The sequence below is a fragment of the Hirundo rustica genome, chromosome 3, assembly GCF_015227805.2.
Source record: "Hirundo rustica isolate bHirRus1 chromosome 3, bHirRus1.pri.v3, whole genome shotgun sequence".
Classification (NCBI taxonomy): domain Eukaryota; kingdom Metazoa; phylum Chordata; class Aves; order Passeriformes; family Hirundinidae; genus Hirundo; species Hirundo rustica.
In genome coordinates this window covers 7,765,301-7,784,405 of record NC_053452.1, presented here as the reverse complement: position 1 = coordinate 7,784,405, position 19,105 = coordinate 7,765,301, and the positions used below count along the sequence as shown (strand labels likewise).

The window sequence follows — 19,105 nt, the reverse complement described above, 5'->3', positions numbered from 1 at the left end:
ATTATAAGGGACACAGTAACCGGTCCCAAATGAAAGTGACACTTTATAGGGGAGAGAATAAAAAAAGTTGCCCTTCTTGTTAGACCGAAGCCATTGCTCAGATTGCTGTTGTCAAAATAAAGAGGTTTTCGCTCCTAGCTTTAGGCTGTCTCCCCACTGGATATCTTCTTATTGTCCCTGAAAACACCACAGTTAAGCTATTTTGTGGGGGTATTTTCTATTCCATCTGGGTTTTGCATCCATTTTAGTCATGAATCCCCCAACTGTTCTCTCAGTCAGGCCCACTGAATCCTACAGTTCATCTGATTCTTTATCCACGTTATCTCTGTCTTCTGGAAACTGAGTTCTTTTAGGTCTGAAAACTTATCTGCTGTTCATAAGCAACATGCATAGCTCACTAAGGTGGGGTATACACTGAGTTTCCCTTCAGATGGCCAATGTTTTCTTTATAATAAAGTTCTCTTATTCTTAGCACATTTCTAGGTCAGGAATGCTTAAAATATCTTCGGTCATTAAAACTTGGAGTCAACAGTATAAAACAAAAATAGAGAGGCAAAAGAAAAATAAATGAAGCTTACTGCATCCAGATGAAGTATTGTTTTCCAAATATTCCCTGCTGCTTGTGATCATGTTGTTGTCTTCGTGCTTTCCTTTGGAATACTGCTCTGTCTAATTACAGCAAAATCCAGCATTGTGCAGATATTTATATGAGAGAGGTGAGCATGGAAGGGGCAGAAAGTGTATATAATATCAAAGGTCTCAGCCTGGGAAAGATTGTTGGTTTAGAGAGGAGGCAGAGCTCTGAGAGCTAAAAAGCAAGTGATAACAAAAGCATAGTGATAATTTAGGGCAGTTGTGACTGTCTTGATTGTCAAGTTCTTTGTAGTTTCACGTACATTTAAGCTGACACTTGTAATAAAGAAAATAGAGGCTGGGAGTGAGAATGGAGACTAATTTCTTGTCTGTGGATGCTTGTTCACACCAAAAGCCTCTGTGAGGAGTGAATCAGGGACTGAGCTGGCCCAAAAGCAGACCTGATAAATAACATTCTAAAAGGTCATTTCTGATCTGGAGAAGAGAAGGCTCCAGGAGGATCTTATTGCCACCTTTCAGTATTTAAGAGGGTCTTAAAGATGAAGACAAACTTTTTAGCGGGGTCTTGTGACACAACAAGGGGTAATGGCTTTGAACTGAAACTGGGTGTATTTAGGAGAGACACAAGGAAGAATGTTTTTACAACGAGGATGGTGAAAAACTGGAACAGGTTTCCCAGTTAAATTGTGAGTGTCCCATCCCTGGAAACATTCAAGGTTAGGCGGGGATGGTCTCTGAGCAACCTGGTCTAGTTGAAGGTGTCCCTGCTCATTGCAGGACGAGATAACGTTTAACAAATGTTAAATATTTCCAACCAAAAGTATTCCGTAGTTCTGTGATTTTTTTTTTTTTTTTTTAATCTGAGTCAGTTTTCATTTTTTTCTGCCAGAGCAAAAGTTAATGGTGAAAGAATGAGTGACTGGTGGACTTCTGGAGAGGATTCCAAAGTTTACCAGACTGCTGCCTCAAATTGGTCTGTGGTAGGTCTGTCTGCAGCCACGCCTGAATCATCAGACATTGTAATGCAGAAAAAGGGAGGAAACAAATCTTGGGTCCTGTAAATTGTAGTTGTTTATGATAAGAGTTGTCTTAGGGCTGAGAAAGGTTGTTTTCTTTGTCTGTGTATTTCTTTAAGTGACTGCCTTGTAAAACTGTCCCCTGAAAGATTTATCTGCCATTCCCCAGGAAGCAAAGACTATTTGCTGTTTTTAGAAAAGCTTATGTAAAGAACTAAGTCACAGTGTTGTTTTATTCAAAATTTCTATTTCATCGATGCCTGAAGTTAAACCTTCTTTTAAAATATGGGAAGACCTGACTTTGTGTCCAGAAGTGCAGAGTATGGAAAGAACAAGTCAGAAAATGAGAGACACAAAATAGCACCATTTACTGTTTGGCCTCAATAAAACCTGAAGGAAGTGAGGTTCTTGCAAACCATTTTGTTCTGTGGGGGTTCAGTTCTCTAAGACATATTGGGGCTCTTTATGGCTTCCCCTCTCCCCACTTCTTTTTTTTCTTTTTTTCTGGTTGTTTTCTTTGTGGACTGTGTTGGATCCAGGAGCAAACCAGAGCACAAGAGTCTGCTGTAGTCATCCAGCAGGAGTGTGTGTCTGGAAAAGGAGAGAATGGAATAGAAGGGAGTGGAGGGAAGAAACTCTTCCCTTTCTTTTTCTCAGCCTACGCAAAGCTGGCACGACTCAGTGCCAAAGTTGGAGGGCAGGGGTGGCACAGATAGTGAGTGACATTCCCACATTCCCAAGGGATGTCACTGCAGACACACCAGTGGGATTTTTGCCACTGACTTCAACTGAGGGCAATTATGAGAGAAATAGAGAGTGAAAGAATAAGCAGCATGATCTGAAAAGTATGGGGAGAGCTGCGAGATAAAGGAAGCAAGGTAGCAAAAAGTGGGAAATGTCATAATAAAGCTGTCAGATACAGGAAATACCTACGTGGTGGGAAAGGTCGTGCACAGCTGAGTTTGGACAAAATGTTTTATTCATTTCTGACTCTCTTCTCCTGTTGAAACTATCTGCCAAGACCTACTATTGATACAGCAAGATTACTGGCCTGTTGGATGCTCTCTTTTAAACTGATGTGTCTTCTTATGTCACATGAATAGTGCGGTCATCTTTAACACTTACTCTTTTCTGGCAGAGCCAAAAAGGAAAATTGCTAAATTATTGCCAAAAAAATGCACCGTATTTTGAAAGGATTTTTCTTTTCTTCCAGTATTTTCAATGACTTTAAACTGTAAAATTCTGGAAAATTTCAGAGGGATGTTTGCTCTTACTGCTTTTGTCATCTGTTATGGAGGAGCAATGTTTGGTTGAACGAAAGAAAAAAACCAATTCTGTAAACAAGTGCTAATCAAAGGCAAAACATCTCAGCATCTTCTGACTTTCCCAGAGCTTGCTTTTGTTCTACTGTTCATATCTTATGTGTTGTAAGTTTGCTCTTAAAAGGAGTATTGCAGTAGAGGACAGGGAGTGTGTGTGTGCATGTGTTATGGAGTCTGCCCCACTGCACGTGCTTACCCAAAGAAATCCCTTTGGATCACAGTACCTGTGAAAACTGCACACTGAGAAGGTGGCACGTGCTGCTCCACGTCAGAATGATTTCTTGGAGGCAATGGAAATACCTGTGGCAAATCGAATTGACGTTCAAAACTTCATTTATAATAATGGTTCTTCTGATTTCCTCTTGCTCTGTGTACATATTTGGGATCTACTAAGTGTAAATTTTCCAGGCTTGACAGGTTGCATAAGCCAGAAAAGTAGGAAATAACTCCCAAAAGAACTGCTGCCAGGTCTCTGAAGCACGTATTGAGCTGTTTGATCTGAAACACAATGTGGAAGAGGCACTGTGCCAAGTTTTGAAAGGTACAGTATGTGGAGTGATGAGGCTGCTGTCTAGTTATTTTCTGTACCCAAAGGGGAAAGCCAGACAAATAGGGAATGTTGTTTATTGCTTAACGACACATATGCCACTTTTCAGTTGTTTATATTTTAGCTTTTGTTTCTTCCACTCAAAACTAATAGGACTTGTTAAACGTTAGAATGAAAAGTGGCAAGCAGATCTACTTAGATTTCGTAACTGGGCTTTTTGCTCTTTGATCTGTACCAGATTGAGAATTCAGATCCTAAACATGATGACTATGGGATCTTTTGCAGTCTGGGTTAGCAGCTGGGAGGACATCTCTGGACCTACTGTAGATGCTGCAAGTATTTCTTGTGTTGATGCATAAACTGCTTTTTTAAGGTCTGCAGCATCCCTGTCTTGGGCATTTGTATATTTTTGTGCACTTGGAAGGCTTTGACCATTTATGCTTGGTTTGTAGTGGGTGTTTTTATAAATGACCTGGTGATCAGATTCCTCCCTTCCAAAGGAAGCAGCGCTTCACTTACCTCATTATATCAGGTGGTCACACGCCTGTACCCAGCTCCTGGTAGTGAACATTCGGCCATACAAATCTGTCTACAATGGGTCTGTCTGCCTGAAAACGAGTGGTGTTCCTTTTTTCTCTGCAGGCCTTTATGGTCTGCTCTTGTGTCAAAGATGTAGTAAGCAACCAGCTAGATATTCTGAAAAATCAAAAAAAATAAACTTCAGTGGTTTAAAATTATTTTTCTTTTGGCCCTTTTTCACAAGTCTTAATTGAAAAATTTGTTGCCTGGATTCTATAGAGTCTTTTTTTTCTTTATGAGTTGTGTTTAAACACAGTGAAGCTTACCCTTTTAAAATGTTAAGCAGCTTGATGCCGTTTCCAGGTGCATCTTTTGAAGGAAATCAGAGGCTTTCTTCTGTTCTCCAGGTGCATCTTTTGAAGGAAATCAGAGGCTTTCCTCTGTTCATCACTGATGTATCAGCATGGAGGCTCTTTGTTGTCACATACAATCTGAAATCAGGTTCTTTTTTGCTATTAACTCCTGTTTTCTGTGTTAATTTGCACAGAATTTGCTGTGAAAGTGGTGATACGTTAGTCGTGTCCTCTGCCCAGTAAGTGTGTTCAGCAGTTTTGTCTTGGCTGTGCTTTCCCTGTCCCTTCTTTTCCTGGCAGCTCACACGAGCTGGCAGGAGGTGACACAGGACAGCAGGTGACACAGAGAAGGAGATGATGCCATTGAAGCCACCTACCTGTTGTACTTGTGGCTGCAGCAGAAGGTGCTGGAGTCAATATTATAAACCCAAGCCCCAAGCTCTTTGACAGTTTACTGCTTATCTTTGCTGTGTCTTTTTTTTTTTTTTTTTTAATTTTTCTTTCTTTAAGAATTGTGTCCAGAACATGAGGTTTGTTTCCTTATCTTGAGTATTTCTGTCAGCACTTGATGTGATTTGATATAAACAATGTGAATTCGAGTCAAGTGGTTAAATGTTAAAACAGCTTCCCACATGTGTTGGTTTACTGCCAGGGAAAGAAATACAGCAGAAATGCTGTATTTAACCACTAATCAAACATTTATTATTGTTGAAAGAATTGCCTGACAAGGATAGAGCTGGACTAAAATGTACAGGTTGTATTTCATGGAAGGGAATAGCTTTATTAATATTTGAAGAATGGCTTTAATTAGTCTGACTGTTGGTAGGTGTGTTCATTTTCTCAATGTACATCTGATATAGCATTTTTCACCAACTTATAATTGGCAGTTTCCCATAGGAAATAATCATTATTGGTATTATAAAAGTGCTTTGTATCTATCACATTTGGGAAATGAAAGTTTTGCAAAGGTCAGAATAAAGTGTGCCCCCAATTATGCTAATAACTCATGCCACAAATGATCCACCAGAAGGTTTAATAGCTTGGTAGTCCTCTTTAGATTTTCTTAGAACAGGAAGAATTAATATTACATTTTGACACTTTACAGAAAGGTGAAGAAAGTAACCGTCCTTCTCTCTAGCTTTGGAAGTTTGTACCTGAGCTCTTTTAGTTGCTTGAGGATCTTGAGCTATTGGGTGGGTTTCAGTTAGGATTTTTGAGAGGTTTTATTATGATTTCTTTTTGAAAGCATTTTGTTCTTCCTCACACTGAAGTCAGTATCTTTGTTTTTAATGATCCCACAGATGCATGGTATGTAGCATGTTTTGACATTTGGAGTTGTCTATAAGCTTCATTTGTTATTTGGCAATTAAGTCTAATAGACTGATTATTTTGCTAGATTGCTGAAGTAATTTAAATTAATAATTTGGTAGGAAATATTAAAAGTTATCAAAAAACCCTCATCAAAATGAAAATTTTATTGCGAGCTAAATTTTAATTTTGCTTTTCACCTGCCAAAAAAAAAGATAATCTGTAGTTTCCTTTGAGGGGTATTGCACATCTGCACTCAACACCAAAGACTGGAGTAACTGAAACACCCAGAGGTTTTCCAAACATCACAACAAATCTTCAGGATATTATTAGTTAGAAATTATTGGATAATGGGTTTATCCAAATTATTGGATACTGGGTTTTATCAACCAGAGAGATTTCCTTAGAACCAAGAGTCTGTGTTGCTTGAAATGACTTTTTCTGTTTGTCATTTTGAGACTAGATGGGATGATTTACTCCTGAGAGTGATTATCCTAACACATCCCCGCGTTCCTATGCGTCTCCTGAGTTGTTAAAGAACCCATCAGGAGAGCAGTGTGAAAGCTAACATTCGCAAATGTCTGCAAATTGAATTAGAAGTGTCTCTGGTAAACAAAATGTTTGCTGCTTACTGCGTCAGCCCCACTTCGAGGTCTGGCTGTACCAGGTCCGTGGGGTTTGCGAGATACTTTGGGCAGATATAAAAGGCAACGACAAAACAAACAGCTCAGATTCACTCGTCTCGCAGAGGGGGTTTTAAGTGTAGAAACATTTCTCCTGGTGTTCTTCACTTGAAACTTTTGTCCCTTTTCCAGTCGAGTGTTCTCTGTAAGCTTTACTTAAGCAGAGGTGCAGATGGTTTATTACTCCTTTTAGAGGAGCTGTAAATGGGGAATATTGATGAGAGCCTGGCACTGGAACAGGAGGCTGTTAGGGATTTGCCTCCCCTGATTTTATGGGCTGCGCTAGGAAAGCTGCTGCTTCTGCTTCGCTGGAGGTGTTGTTTTGCTGCTTTGCAGCGATTAGGGCTACAGCAAGATTGCCTTCCTAAAATGTCTCTTAGAGAAATGTTCCTTCAGGACAATTTTTCAAGCAGCCTTGCCGGCAAGGCCTTCCTTGCACAAACATTTCTGTACGGAGTGTGTTCTGGTGCAGTTGACCGCACGTGTAAATAAAGAGAAGGATGGGAGCAGGCTGTTGGTAGACTTTAACCTTCACTCTTGGTTTTGTCCTCCTGGGAATAGCTTTTTTTCTGTTTTGGCATTTCTTTATTTTTCCATTGTCAGCTGTGATAAATGCTTAATATTAAGTGCAAAGACCCTTTGTCTTGGCTGGTTTTTTTGTATTCAACTTCTTTCCACAGGCAAATCATTCTTCTTCCGCTTAAACACCTCAGTTCAGTGAGGAGACATTATTAACTTCAGTCAAGCTGTTTTTACCTAGAAGATTATTTCTATGCAAATGTTGTGAGGAAGGGATGAAGGCATATTTGGCAAACCTACCTGGCGAAACTTGTACACTTGTGATTCCATGAAGGATTCTGCTTTTCATAGCCTGCCACAGACTGCATGGTTCAGTCCAAAACAAGTTTTCCAGAGCAAATCCTAAGTTTGGAGTATGGGGCACACAACAAAAGCTAGAATTAGGGTCCCAAAGTAGTTTTATTCAGCAGATGTAGTGAAGTACATGGCAGTATTTCTGTTTGATTAGGTGTGCACTGCACTCCTTACTCGGTTATGGTTTTGTTAAACGTTCAAAACGGTGTGGATTTTATTCCACAGCTGTGTGAACAATTAAATCCTCTGAAATTCTTCTGACTGTCCTAATTATTTTTTCTTCATCTGAAGCTTTGCTAATGCAGGTCTCATCACTGCTCATTCGGCCAGAGAGTAAGGTATGTCTCCTGATGGTACTTGTGCTTTTAGACCAATGGGGACAAAGTGATCCAGTTTTTCCTTCCTTCCAGGTACAATTATGGGTCTCAATATAATAAAAATAAAATGATTGAATATCTACAGAGGTTCATATGGCATATTTTCCATTTATTTTAAGTTGGGAAGCTAAAATATCTTAATTGACAATCCCATAAGGTTTATTTTTTATGAGCTCTCTTTTCTCTCTGCAGTTTTACGTTTTCAGGGTATTGCTAATTCTGTAAATGTAGCTATCAGAGTATTGTAATTTAAGGCCAAATCCTTCTCACAGTTGAAAGAAAAAATTGAATGGTTTTATTGGAGTAGAATTCAGATTTAAGGGGCAGAGCCTGAATAGTTTTTAATTATTCTAATCCCTGGACAGCTTTTCAGCCAGGACACTTCACAGGCACTAATAACATTTTATATCAGTTGAGTTTCCCCTGATGTAAAATATAAAGATCATGAGTGTGCTGTATAGCCTGCTAACATCAGGGGGACCAGATTTTCTAGTTGCATTACTGGGCTCTAAGAAGGAAGCCATATAAATTTGTATTGTGGTGGTTTTGTGGAGTTGTTTTGCTTGTTGTTCTTCTTCTGACCTTTCTTTCCCGTGGGTCACTTCAATTTATTAACTTTGTTGGCAACTGTTAATATGACCAGGTCTTTCCACAACATCTCCTGTGGCAGGCTGTGGTTGAAATGCTTTATTTTGATGTTTGAGTGTCTCCTGTTCATATCTTGTAATGATGTGGGAAAGCAGAACATCAGAAAAGTGATGCTGATCAATCACAGTGATGATTTTTTTCTTCTTAACAAGTAGGTGATCCTTTACTAGGCAAGTGTTGCCATTCCCACTCCCGTTGTACTGAGCAATTTTAAAAAGTGACAAAGTTTTTGTTTATCAATCAGCAAACAAATATGAAAAGAAAAACTGTGGTAGGACACCGGACTGTGGTAATGGGTTGGGGGTTTGTGTGACTTTAACACACCAGATTAATATTTCCATTTCTTGAAAAATAAGAAGAAATGTGTCTCAGGATCTTACCTTGAATTTAGCATGGTTGCAGATAGTCTTGCTGTCCTAGTCTCCATTTGGATTGTGTGAGAAGAAATACTTATAGTCTGCTTTTGTTTAAGAGAACCCTGAATTTGTCCTGTAACAGAAAACACCAGTAATTGAGGAAGCTGTTTTAGGTCCTCTTGTTAGGTGACAAAGGAGGTTTTGTCTCTTTCCATGCCCGTTCAGAAGGACAAAGAGAAGTTCCTCTCCTGTGGTTTCTCTAATGAGTTCTAATACAAAGCTAAGCAAGTTGGAATTTCTACACCCTGTTGAACCAAGCCAAATCATGTGGTCACTTCTTTTTTACCCTTTTCTGCTTTTAGCGGGGGGTACAAAAGTGAATAGTGTATTAATTTTCTACTGTGACAACAGATGAAATTCCTGATCTTCCTTTAACATGAATGGGGGCATTGCTCTTCCAGTTTGGGATGCCAGGACTTCACCAGCTGTGCCTACTAATAAGGCACAAGCCTAACTAATAAGGTAAAGCTAATTAAAAGCTAACTCTGAGTTACCACTGGAGTGATGCTGCTGGAAGTAGTCCTTGGCCTTGTCATGGATAATGTGCTTTCCATCACAAGTGAATTCTCTCTTGTTTTTACTGACCACGTGCAGTCCACTGCTGCTACATGATTGTTGTTCAGCCCTTTTGCAGGGAGGTGTTTTCCCATACTGTATTAATTTGCTTTTTGAATTATGGGAGATGTTACAGGCCACTCCCAGGAGCCAGTGGATTAGAGCATTCCTGCAGAATTGTTGAATAACAGGGTAGAGCAGTGTGTAGGTCAACATCTTTTGGACCCACTGGGGTAGATGTGTTGGACCACAACAGTCAGTGTTCAGAGCTAAATTAAAGGTCAGCAAAACAGAGTTCTTTCAAAAGTCCAAAGCACTCTATGTGTTTGAATCTGGGGTTTTTTTGAGACTTAAAAAGAGATGTTCCACACCCAGAAAAGTAGCAAACAGCATTTGCCTTGCTAGCTAAAGGGTGTGAAAGGGAAACCCGTGTATCTTATACCCCTTTATTTTGATTTTTGTTTTGATATTCAACATACAACTGGTTATGATGTAAAATCTAACCATTTTGTACTGAGGAAGGAAATATCACTCTTTTTTTTACTGCCAATGATTAATGTTTCTTAAAAATAACTCAAACCAAGACACATCAAACCTAAAATGGAGAGCTTTGAATCTCTGAGTGGGTTGTCTCAAGTCCAGTTCCTGTCTTGCAGTACATCCATATATATGTGTGAGTATGACAGGTTAGGAAGGGCTGAAAGTGGAACTCCTGTGTCCTTATTGATGGAAGGAATAAATGCAAAGTCTCTCTTTATGTAGATCATAGGAAGACAGATGTCTTTATATATATGTTTTTTTATAGAAAATAAATGTGCCTGTGACCCATGATCTGTTTTTTCCTCCAGTCCACAGCATCTCAGATGTGCGTCTGAGTTTTGTGTGTGGGTAAGGACCCTGGGGGTTATTGCCATGCCCCTACCATTTCTTTTGTTCTTTCTCTCTTTGCTGACAGATGCAAACATCTCTCTTCTTTCCTCAGTTTCCCCTTTCTTCTACAGTAGCACCAAAGGATGTGCTCTTTCCACAGAGGCTCCTTGGATAATGTGAGGCTGAAGGATATTTAGTAATCAAAGAGGAAAAGATGCAAAGTTTTACTTCAAATAATCTTTGGCTAACATGGAAGAAAATGTGTGGTGCAGGCTTATCTAACAAAAGGAGCTGTGGCTGGTCATTTGTTAGCATAAAGGGAGTGTGACTCAGTGACTGATGTTTTCCACAGTATTTCAGTAGTTCCAAGGTATCATTTCTTAAGAGCTTCATCTGGCAGCACTTTAAAGTTCCCCCTTATAATGCAGGAGAAGACAAAAGCCTCCTGGAGGCTGGCCATAAGGTTTGTTGTACACTTTTCGTTTAGAAAGAAATGTAAATTTGTCTGATACTATAAAAATCAACTTTGTGTCATGTAAGCTGTTCCCTGTTTGGCGCGGATGGAAAATTCTCAGTCAGTGGCAGGTAAGGTCAGCATGAGCACAGCCCGCTCCCTAAATAATTTATCATTGATGTGGTGTTTAGTTCTGTACTAAAAAATAAACAGGCACATTCCTTTTTTTGTTTACACAGAGATTTAGAAATAGTTATATTGCCCTTCATTCTTCTAGGCTTCATTAGAAAAGACATTGAAGACAAATAGAACAGTGACAAAGCTAATAATAGGTCTTTTATGGAATGTGACTTATTTTGCCAAACTAGAGCATTTTTACATCCTTGTGCTTTTAGGCTGACTCTTTTGTAAAAATGGGAAAATGGCAGTACAGAGACTTGATTTAGATTTTATTTCAGCCGTGCTGAGTCAGAGTTGCTTGTTGTTTTCTGTGAGCTGCATGTATAGTTCTTAATATGTTTTTATATTACTTTTTTTTTTTTTTTTTAATTGAGATAAACTGCTGTTTCTGCTTATCCTTCAGTCATGAAGATCTAGAGAGGTCTCTAGAGATGTTCTGTCCAGTTTGCATATTTGCTTTCTCAGTGTTTGTGCTTGAATGTGCATATGTATTCACCTGCAGTCCCAGTTCTCATGGCAGGTGTCAAAATGAACTTGGGTGTCCTGTAAATCCAACATGCTGGAGTCTCAGGAGCTGGGAATGGGGCCCACTTGTGCATGTTGCTTTACTCTACAGGGTTTGGTTTATTTGGTTTATATCCTCACTTGCATGATGCTCACACTGTGTGTATGAGAGATTTCACACACAAGCATTTGCCCAAGTAAGTTTTAAGATGAAGTACTTCCAAGGGCAGGATGGCAGCTCTTATCTTCAGAGTCCCTCCAGTGCTCTTGGCACAATATGAACATAGAGCTGCCTATGAATAATTGAATGTCAGCAATTAGAACTGTTATTAAAGCAGGAAGCTACTGTGACTGTGTTTTCTGCTCATTGTCTCTGCTCTAGCTGTTGTTCCTCAAAGTAGTGCTCATGTCTGACAACTGAAAGCTAATCTCTCTTACTTCCCTTTGATATTGTATTTCATCCCACCTTTGTGGTATCCCACAAATGATAATTGCCATAGGTAGAGACAGTCTGCATAAAGAATAAGCCCAAAACACCCATCCCCAGCCCGTGCAGCTCTTTGGAAATCCTTGCAGTGTGGTTCTGGATTGCCTTCCTTCCATCCTCCCATGAAGGAGGGATTCACCTTTTCAAATATAGAGCAATAACCTTCTTCTCCCTCCTCCCACTTCTCTCAATTATCAGGTGTGCACTATATCTAATTTTAAATTAACTTGTCACCCTACATCCCATCTGTAGGGGTTTACAATTTTAAACCAATTGCCTTTGAGGTGACTTTATATACTGTTCCATTAACATATACATATCAATTCTAGGGCACACACAGACTACAGAATAAAATCCCCTCTTGAGCAACACATCTTCAGGGAAAAGAAGTAGCTTCCATTTGATTTGCTGTCGAGTGAGAGCTGTGATATATCAAAACCTAACACCGAGCAAGGCGATTGAATGACTTGAATAATTGTGTTAACACAAGAAAATTTAGGGTAGTCTTAGTGTAGATACTAAGTAAAACATGGATTTTTTCTTATCTTGATAGTGTTCCATTATCCAGGGATATTGTAGTACAAAGTAGGAGAGAGTGAAACTATATTTGTGAGTATATGCATGACATACGCATGACCACCCAAGGTATTGAGCTGTTCACGAAAGCATTTTTACATTCATTTTATCTAAAAAATTACATAAATAAAATGATGGGAGCTTAGGTTGTGTATGGGACCATTACCCTCCCCGATTTTGTGTTGCGTGTCACGTTGTTATCAGTGGAGTGATTCAGAGTGTGACGCTGCTGGGCTCACACTGTCTCAGCTACAGCAAGGGCACTATTCCCACTTGGCTCACGGTCCAGAGGCTGCTGTCACCTCGGGCAGGAAGGAGCTTTCTGCGTCTGGAAAGAGCACTATTCAATTTTATACTGCAATCCAAAGTCTGTGCTTCATTCTTTATCCCGAGGAAAACAGCGTTAGTGATGTGATACAGAAAAGTCACTTTCCTTGGGAAAAGACATTTTTCTTCCCTTTTCATGCTGCTACAGCTGTATTCCTGCCAGCAAAGATGAAGTGATTTGGCTTTCCAGAGGTTGTGACATAACTGATGGTTTCTTTTGCAGCAAAGTAGAGCCTCCCTTGCACTTGTGAGACAGAAGAACTGAGACATGAGTAACTTGAGTACCAAAAATCGGCGGGTCTCTTGCCCGGTCCCATTAGCCTGCAGGCAGCTGCCCCTGGCAGGCTCCCTTTCAAAGGAAAGGCAACTCAGTGCTGAGGGATCACTTGGAAACGGCAGCCAGGAATCAGGAACTGCAACAGAGGCAAAGAGAAGGGGCTCGTGAGGGAAGGCAGGGAGGAGATGAAAGAGTTTGGCAGAGTGAAGGCGAGGAACGATGGCAGCTGTCAAATACCTGTGTGGTTGGGTAGTAAGAAGGCTGAGGATTATTTACCCCAAAGTAGCTACAAGGAGCTGATTTCAGATCAGCCATAATTTGAACATCACTTTCAGGAATTTATTATTCAGGCCTTACTTTCAAAGACAAATACAGGCAGATGCCGTATCTTGGGATCAAAGGGAGTGAAGTGCAGTGAAATGTCAGGTTATTGTCTCAGAAAGAGAGGCAGAGACTGAGCCTCTGAGGCAGACAGACCACGGCAGTGTGCCAGAGGCAAGCCTGCAGAATGAACTCGGGGAGGCTCTTTATCTCAGTGGCACTGGAATATTTTCCACAGCAGTGCTGTAATAGCTGGATCTAGTTATATTTTGTGAAGGGGTAAAAAGGCAACCAGGGGGTGGCAAAAAGAAATGTAAAATTGGTAGATGAAATAATGCTGAACCATTTTAGAACTCAATCTTTTTTTCTCTTTTCTCCTTTATTTTTTAAAATTTCAAAATATAAATCAGAATAATCCTTCAATTAATTGCAGTGTGTATCACCCAGCTCTGCCTACAGAAGGGGAGAAAAAGGAGGAGGTCTGATAAAACTTTGGCTCATTGGCTCAGCTCTCCTTGCTGCTTCCTACCTGACTGCTGTGCTGCAGTCACTAAGGCTTTGTCTAAAAATCCTTTCTCATGCTATTTCTTTGCTTATGGCTTAAGGAAAGTAAAATCTCTAACCATACAAATATTCTCCACATTAATCCAGTGTGCACAGTAAAGGCAGTCAGTGAGAGAGAAGCCTTGTGTTCTTGGTATTTGCTTATTTTTAAGTAAATGCATCTATTGGACTGACATTCACCTTTGTGCTTGTGGAGACAAGCAAAAATACCAACTCTTCCATGACACACACGAGTGTCTGTAATACTTAAACCGATAAAAAACCCAAACCAACAAAAGGTTCCAGAGTATATGTTGCTGCAATATTATTTTTATCCTTAATGTCATTCTACCTCAGAAAAACCTCAACAATGGAACACATGCAATACACTGGAAAAAAAAAAGTTCTGAAAAGGAAATAACTCCCACCTTGGTTTGATTTCCTGCCCCACTGCCTTGAGTTGGATAAGCAGTATGTTGCCCAGATGAATGACAAATGCTTCATTCTAGGACAGAGAAGGAAAAATATACAAAACATTTTGGTTTATATCTACCTGTATCATCTCTGTGTATATCATACCTGCTAATAGCACCCATCCGTATGGGTATGCAGAAGACATAACTATAAATACATTCAGAAATATTTATAAAAGAAAATTATAAAAACTTATATAAAATAAAAATTACACATGGGCACTTGCATGTAGTTACGTGCCTACTCCCTTTTGGAATACAGGAAAACCCAATCTTTAGGCAAGAGAGAACAAGAAAGAAAACCCCACCAAAATATCCTAACAGAAAATAAGTAGCTGTTCCCTTTTAGAACAAAAGTAGTCTGGGGAGAATGTAATGCAATAATTGCAATGTTTATTTTTAATAGTTTCAAGATGGAGTTCTCCATGGCCAGGGCTGAGGGAGCTCTCCCTTGTGGAGCTGCTGAATCCAGCTTGGGATCAGGAGGCTGTGCCCGTCCTAGACTGAGAGGCACCACTGGAAGCACTTTATGGGTGCTGGAGGACACCGGGCAGGTTTGCTTCCATGGGAAATCGGTTGCTAGGCACATGAAAACCAGGCTTGAGGGAAAACTTGGTGGCACTGACTTTTTTCTATAAAACACTTCGGTTTTTCAGCATTTGCCGCGTGACTTTGGAAAAGTTTCCTGGTCAGAATGCGGTGTGGATTCCGTGCGCAGCCTCGCCGGCTGGGTGGGCTGAGACAGACGTGACCTAAAACTGCAAAAACTCCTAAACCTGGGAGCCAGTCATATTTCACACCAAACTGGTGAAACCTTTCATTTCTCCTCAGTACCATTTAACACGCTCTAAGTCACCTTCCAACTGGTAACTTTCAGCTTTGCCCTTTGTATTTATCAGAAGGCGACCACAAAATAAACAGTGGTATTTTTTCTGTCTTTCCCCAGTTTACTTTGTGCATTAGACAGCGCTCTGTAAATTATAGCTCCACTTTTTCTCTTGAATAGTCAGTCAGGCGTGTTCCCGCTTCACTTGTGCTGGAGATCCGTTTAAAGGTTACCCAGTCCTAGGAGAGAGAAATATATTTCAGAAAAAAAGAAAAATGAAACAATAAGATTAAATGAATTGCTGAGGGAGGAACAGGGAGAGCACAGAAAAAGAAGCTTCCTCTATTTGTTTTGTAACTTTGCTTTCAGATCGGTAATATTCTTGTTTCTAATGTTTTGTCCAGGTCACATACAGCTTCATGAAAAGTCATAATGAAAATAACATTACTGCTGCCTTAGTGTAGTGCATTTTTTGTGTCCTATTTCTTTGTGTTCTTCCCCTTCCTGTTCTACTGGGGTATGGAATTGGGAAAGCAACTGAACTGAATCAAGTTTGGGGATAACTTTTAGGTAGCAAATGGAAAACAAAAGGCTGGGATAGAGATGTGTTACCTGAGGGAAATGTGAGACATTTGATTTTTAAAAGTGGGGTTTTTATTTTTAAAAGTGGGTTTCCCCAGGTGCCAGAAGATGGTTTGGGAGGGGTGGGAAATAGCTCAGTGCAAGGAGCTGGTAATTCTGTCTATTCTGCACATATATTTGTGATGATTTGTGAGTAGTTCTTCTGTTTAATGAGCACAGTTGAATCCTAGAGAAAGAGGAGAAAATGGATATGGGAGGGAGCAGCATATTCCAGCACAGGAAGATGTTTTGAGGTGTTAGCAACTATTAAACCTGCTATTCCTGGTGCTACCACACACCTTTATGTAAGGAACAGGTTTGATTTTTCACTGTTCCAGTAAATTATAGTGCAGGCCTTAAAGGATAGTTTTTTGGCCATGACCTGTAACATTTTTTTACTATAAAACAGAAGATTAATTTTGGTTTATTATGTGTTTGGTTGGGGGTTTTTTGGGGTTTTTTTTTCCTTCCATATTAGTAGTTTAAATTTTGAAAAGTTGCGAGGGCATGGAAGTTTGCCAGTGTTAATGAGATACAGTTTTCTATTTTCATTTGGGAACTCAGCAGAGATGATCCATGGAAAAATTGTGTTTTTTAAGTATGAATAGTGACTGGTTTGCATTATTCAGATGCTGTTTCATACTGCCCAGCTCAATTAAGGACTCAAATAATAGGATTAGCAGTAGATTTACGGAGGAAAAATTGCTACTTTTATATATATACCCTTGTATAAAAATGAAAATACACATCTCTAAGACATACTTAATATTTATTGGACAACCACATAAGTTTAGCATTATATTTATTTGTTTGCTTTACTAAGATTTGCTTCAGATTTCTTTGTATTACGATGTTTCTCTTGGACGCATCAGCTCTTTTCATCCTTTCTGAGTAAAAAAAAAAAATCAACTTTCTGATAGCATGCTAATTAGTGATTACCTTTTTGATTTGTTAAATGTAGTAAGGTACACTATAAACACCTCCACTCTCAATTCAAAGTTTAAAAGAGAACAGATGTCAAGGTTTGTGACAGGTATTTGCAGCTGTATAGTTTCACTCCTTGTAAACTCTGTACTGGAGCACAAATGCTTTATGGATGTTTATTAGGGCAGTGTTCGAGCTTGCCCAGCCAAATTCCTACACTTTCTTTATTTGTAGGCTATAGGAAAAGAGGATAAAAAGATTTTTCTCAGTACATTTCTTTAATAGTGACATTACTTGAACTCAAGTTGGTGAATGTTTAGTTTTCAGCCCTTCAAGAGAAGTGTTGCTTTTCCCAGATTAGAGTTCACAGTAGTTTATTGTTTTTTAAAATAAATAAATAGTAATTAATCTCGCTAACATCAAACCTTAAAGTATTTCATTGCCCTCTGAGGTTTTAAAATAAGCCTTTAAATGTGTTTTGTTCAATGGATGATTTTACAGGGAGAGGATTTGATTTGTTAAATGTCAAGCAATGTTATTTTGTGAGACTGTTTTCATTAATGGCAGTGTGAATAACAGCTTTCCTGAATTTATTCCTGTGTTTGCTTTTGCTGAATCAGAATTTAATAAGCTCAGTGTGTAGGAAACTGTTGTCAGTCTCACTTTTGGGCTTTTGTTAAGGAGCCTGTGCTTATGAAAATAGAGATAAACCTTCTGTTAGTCAGTGAGGAACATTTGGGAAATGAAGGAGTATGCAGCAATTTTCATTTGTTCATTTAACTGTGAGCTAAATTAAAAAGTAGAATAGCTCTGAAAAAGCTTTTAAGTCGTACCTTTTAAAAGGACTACTGCAGTCTTCATCTTCCTTCACCTTTACCTCCACTGAATCTGTGTATTTTGCTGCTTAATGTAAAAGGCAATATAAGATGGATTCTTTTTCTTTACTCCTCCCTTTCCTGCTGTGAAGGGATGGTTTAGTTTTGGTTTTTACTTTGATTTTTAGAATTTAAATTCTGCCTTATGTTTAAATGCTACATGAATGTGGAAATTCAGTGATAAAGTGATATACCACAGTTTATACCAATAAGAGAGAGAAAAGTGAACTGTAATTGCAGCCATCAAGTGGTCAGTGCCATCAGGAGGAGGAAGAGCTGTCACAGTCTTTGCCGAGAAGCTCCCACAACTTCCAACAAAAGGCTTTTCCAGAGGCAGGGAGTGTTTATTCTGTGGTTCAGGTCATTCAGCTGCTCCTTCTCATGATTAACTCAGCCCAGGCACTGCCGAGGAAGTTGATGGAGAGCTGCAGAAAGTACCTTGTTTGACCTTTGTGTTCCTCTGGATGAGAGGGAGGCTTTAGGAGAGAGCTGAAGTTACACAGCTGAAGTTTTGCAGAGCCCAGTAAACAAAGCCATCTCGTTCTGTTTCTTCATTTCACATGGTACCTTGCTTTTAGTGAAATCAGCTACATCTCGAGTATAGTTTCAAGTATCTGCTGCGAAATTGGAAGATCTGCTAAAATCAGTAGTTCCTGCTAGTTCCCCCAAAATAGAGATGAAAAAGCAGATGCTGAATTTCTCACTCAGTTCTGAACTCAGCCCCTTTTTTTGTTTGTTTGTTAGGGTGTGGTTTTTTTTTTTCTTTTTCTTTTTCTTTTTTTTTTTTTTTTAAGAAAAGGGGCTCATTTGACATGATTACTACCACACCTATGAAGATCAGCCTTTGCCAGGCTCTGCTCATGCACTCTGACACAGGGGATGTATTTTTGTGCCCGCTCATGAGGAAGAAGCTCTGTGTAAAGCCCAGGCAAATCTGCCTTTGGTTAATCAGGCTGCCCTTGGTGTCAGGACAGCAGCTGTGCACTGGGACCAGCAAAAGGCATTTTTGAAATACTTTCCTCGAGAGCCTCAGCCCAGTGAAAAGGAAGGTTGCTTCAGCTGGTTTGTACATGCTTAATGGCAGGAATGCTTGAGGAAATGCTGTGTAACCAGGCAGCTATAGCTTGAGAGCACTGAGTTGTTCTCTTATTCATATTAGTCCCTGGGTGCTCACACCAGGCTGCTGTAATACCCAGGTAGGTCACTTCTTACACCTAAACTGCTTAACTGCCTTTCTAGGGCTGCTGTAACCAAGTCACATTGGTTAATGTAATGCAAAATCACAGCCTTCTTGGTTTAAAACAATAATGATAATATTCATGTTTTTAAAACTATTTGCTTATTAACGAATATATTCTTTAATGTCTGTACTTTTCCCCCTCCCCGTAAAGCAAAAAAATGTTAGCCCACCGCGTCAGATGCCATAAACTTCAGCAAAATTTCTAGTTTTCACCAGATATGCATCCATTCTTTCCCTTTTTCCTACTTATGAGGGAAGATATTTATTCTAGCTGTGCTCTCGTATAATTACATTTTCCTGGTATTCGCTGGGTAACAACAGCTGCCAATGCTCTGACCACTTATAGTCATAAAATGTTCCACATGAGTTAATTTCTGTAGTTAACTTACATGGTGA

At 39.5% G+C, this 19,105-nt stretch overlaps 1 protein-coding gene across 3 annotated transcripts in view; it reads left to right on the top strand.

Annotated features, from left to right (window-relative positions):
* Positions 1-19,105, top strand: part of PLCB4 (phospholipase C beta 4) — a 130,156-nt gene that overhangs the window by 22,694 nt on the left and 88,357 nt on the right. The window contains exon 3 of one of the 3 annotated variants that reach the window (XM_040059118.2): positions 1,484-1,574. The exons of the other annotated variants lie outside the window; for them this stretch is intronic. The gene's annotated coding sequence lies outside the window, so the exon portion shown is untranslated. The remainder of the gene's footprint in view (positions 1-1,483; positions 1,575-19,105) is intronic. 3 annotated transcript variants of the gene reach the window in all.